Source organism: Rhinichthys klamathensis, unplaced genomic scaffold (assembly GCF_029890125.1).
Source record: "Rhinichthys klamathensis goyatoka isolate OS25496 unplaced genomic scaffold, OSU_Roscu_1.1 h1tg000066l_1, whole genome shotgun sequence".
NCBI lineage: Eukaryota > Metazoa > Chordata > Actinopteri > Cypriniformes > Leuciscidae > Rhinichthys > Rhinichthys klamathensis.
This window is the reverse complement of record NW_026606609.1, coordinates 977,181-981,387: the sequence shown is the minus strand read 5'-3', so window position 1 is coordinate 981,387 and position 4,207 is coordinate 977,181.

Here is a 4,207-nt window from a genome sequence, read left to right as displayed (position 1 = left end):
CCACGTCACAGCCTGCGATGAAGATTTTAAACCCGGAAGACGAAAATAGCTGGAAAAAACTCAAATTTAACCATTTTCGCCCTACTATTAAATCTAACAGATGCTAACATTGTCTTCAATGTTGTTCAACACACATACCTCTGTTAAAATCTCAGAAAATTTGGTTTAGGGTTTCATGACCCTTTAAATCTTGATGTACTCGCTACATCATAAGAAGAATGGCATCTACGCTAATATTAGTGTCTTTGTTTATCCCGAGGTTTTCCCGCAGCCTGCCGGATCCAGATCTGACAAAGGAGATTCGCCTGGACCCGATGACAATGCAGTGCTGAAGTATCCACTATCCTCTCCCTATGGAGGATCCCTTTCCCACTCTACAGATAAAGCGCTGTGAATTCCGGCTCGCGTACCCGGAAGTGAAAAAATAAAACAAAATTCTGTATCAAAATTTATAGGCAAGAAAAGTAGTTTGTTTAGGCTGGGTTGTATGCATTACAAACCTGCACACATATTTTAAAAAGCACATAACTATAGAATTCTGAATGTGCATGTGAACGCCGTCAGCGTTAATCACAGGTTTGCGTTTAAAGTCTGATCATTTCGACGGAGGTGAATCAATCAAAGTTAACTTTAGCTGGAAGTAACATTATTCAAGAACCGCTATAACGCCAAAACAATCTGTTACCTTATATAGATTATATGTTTATCTCTGTAAAGCTGCTTTGAAACAATTCATTGTTAAAAGCGCTATATAAATGAAGATGACTTTTAAAATAGATTCAGATATATTCCTTGTTGCTTCAATGTTCTTAATTTCTCCTTTCTAGATCTGTGAGTTTAGCAGCATTGACCTTCTTCTTATGAGAAGAATATTGAATAATAAATCCCCTTAGAAAGGCCTTCATATTATATTATATATTATAATAATTATTCTGCCCTCCTCATATTTAACCTCCCTCCTGAGCCTTTGTTAATTAATATGGCTACTCCTCGACTTTTAGATGACCCAGCAGCACTAAAGGACACTAAAGTCCTAGCCAGTCCCTACATCATTTAACTGATTCCTGGGGACAACAATGTGTTCTGTGCATGATAATATAAAAAAAAAAAAAACTACATTTGTGTAGCTACTCATTCAGATCCCACACTATGTCACATAGTTATTTTCATCTCAATTCTATGTTTTAAAAAAAAAATATATATTTTCAGTTCAGACTTTCTGTTTAAACTTGATGCATAACATGAGGGATTCATCTGTGTTCAGGGGAAAGGAGATCCTCTTTGTTTGAATGTAGTAATCATTGTGGTAAAGCAGGGGCGTAGAATTTAGTAGGGACGCTAGGGACGTGTCCCTACCAATATGCAGTGACACTGATATATCCCTAGCAATAATTTCGATCAAAACTTAAAATATCCACGTCTGAGTGTCCCCGTCCCCACCAATTTAAAAATCAAACCTACGCCACTGGTGGTAAGGATATCCCACACGAAAGGAATCCCCACTGTGGAACTATGACGGTCATGCTTCAGTATCTCAGACAAACAGTATCTATTGTTTTGCATATAAACTTTAAATAAACAGCCTTCACCTCTATTCAGTCAGACAGCTGATTAGTACAGTATTGTGAACTAATTTGTTTCAGTTTCATTCGAACAATTTCGAACTTCTAGTTATAGATTCATTCAGGCTACACACCTTTTGTAACCATATGCTATTTTGTAAATGGTGGAAAGAAAAGTACTTGTATTTCTAGTCATATTGTGCAGAAGGATGATCTTTCCGTTGTACAATATCCAGAAATATAAATAAGTCACTTGCACAAGTAGTCAGTGATTTTAGAAAATATATTTGTGAAAGTGCATGATAACTCAACAATAATGACAATTAACCGACAAATAAAATTCTTCATAGACAAGCTAAATAAAGGTCACCTGTAACAACAGAGAGAGAGAGAGAGAGAGAGAGAGAGAGAGAGAGAGAGAGAGAGAGAGAGAGAGAGAGAGAGAGAGAGAGAGAGAGAGAGAGAGAGAGAGAGAGAGAGAGAGAGAGAGAGAGAGAGAGAGAGAGAGAGAGAGAGAGAGAGAGAGAGAAAGAGAGAGAGCATAGCTAAGAAGGACATGAAAAGACAGCTGTATGGAGTTGGTTTACAGGACATCAGTGAGAGAGACGTTATATCTCTACCTAAGAGGACAAATTACAGCAATACAATGCAGCCATATCTCTTATCTGCTGCTGGTGTCCTTCCCAGCCTTCCTATCATAATTCATAAATGGAAGATTAGCTAAATCTGTTCAACTCCATGGAAGAGATCAGAGGAAATGCATTTTACTCTGTCTGTTTTCTGTTCTCTTGAGGATTCACTCTCCTTCACCTCTGACCTTTGACATAAACAATAACAGTAGAACTGTAGACAACGACACAACTGAAACATCCAATGGAGATATAACACTTATCACACACTGAACAATCACAACCGCTGAAACGGTCCACTGAGCTGAAGTATAATAATCATGAGCAGAATAGAAGATGCCGTGCAAAAATAAAACATTAGGCTGAGCAAAATCAGGTCTCTCAGAATATGATCTGTCCAGTGAGAGATGGGTTTACCTCAGCTATGCTCAGATTCGAATTAAATTGTGTGTTAATATTGATATCAAATAACAAAAAAAAAAAGATCTTGACAAAAAAAAGGAAATTGGTACCGTTTTGCCTCTGGAGGGCAACATTGGAGGCTATAAAAATATCACAGTGTAAATAAACTAAATAAAATTGCTTTTATTTCCATTTTCTCTCTTCACAAAATTATTCATTACAAACATTCCTAGGCACTTTAATTGAACGTGTGTAAAAGTAATTTTTCAGATTTCCTATTCATTAATACCTGCTATCTTAGTTTTTTTTCTGGGGCTCTCGGTCTCAAAAAGTAGCACACACGAAAAACAAAGTAATAAAACCTGGAAAAATGTCCAATCTATGAGTGATTTACATAGATATCTCCTGAGTAAATGAGCTTGTTATGTCGCAAAATCCACTTCCTAACATCTCTATTGACATGTGATTGTAAATCGCTTCCTCTAGATGGCGCCATAGCACACGCGCTGCTTCAAAGTGCAAATGTCTCGCTTAGCACAATATCTGAATAAGAAAACATTACTGGAAAACAAAGCTTATTTCAAAAATACATCATAGACGTTTGTAGACAATATTACCAGCACATTATCTAGGCCTAAGTAAATACAAGGATGTATTGATTGAGACCACAGTACGTAAAATACACCGTCTATAAAGGACAAAGCAGCAAACTGGCTACCGACACACAACACAAAACCTTTCCACAACAGTCTGCACTGAAATATAATCTATAATATCAGGCATGAATGTGTGATTTGAATTGGGACTGGGATATTTTGTGAGGAAATGGGACAAAAAGAATCTACAAATATTGCATAGATTGTGGGTGCTGGAAGACATGAAAACTTGTTTAAGTTCAACACAATGGCTGGCATTTCTACAAATAACAAGTTAAGTTTTTTTTCATGATAATTCTCATGATACAGTATATGGTTACTAGTCAATGAAAATTGAGACTGAACACAATGTTTTATGGCAGTTAATAAATAAACAGTGAGGCTCAGCAAGGCTGCATTTAATTGATTAAAAATACAATAACAACAATAATATTATAAAATATTGTTATCATGTCAAATAACTATTCTGAATATATTTTAAAATGTAATTATTATTATATAATTTATATGGTAATTTATTGATGGTAAAGCAGAATTTTCAGTATCCTTACTCCGGTCTTCGGTGTCACATGATCCTTCAGAAATCATTCTAATATGATGATCCGATGCCCAAGAAACATTCATTATTATTATCAATGTTGAAAACAGTTGTGATGCTTAATATTTTTTTTTAATGTCCTTTTTGTAACTTTTGATCAATTTAATGCATCCTTGCTGAAATATATATACACATACAAACACACACAGCACCCCAAAAAAACTTCTGTCATAATTTACTCATTTACATCATTTACAGGGCTTTCTTTCTTCTGTGGAATAAAAAAAAAAAGTGGATTTCTTTTTAATTCTATAAAAAGAAAAAAGTGAGAACAACACACAGCACTGAAAATGTGCTTTTCTTGAAACCAGCTCTAATATAGAGCACTCTTCACAGTAAAATGAAGCCCCAAATACATGT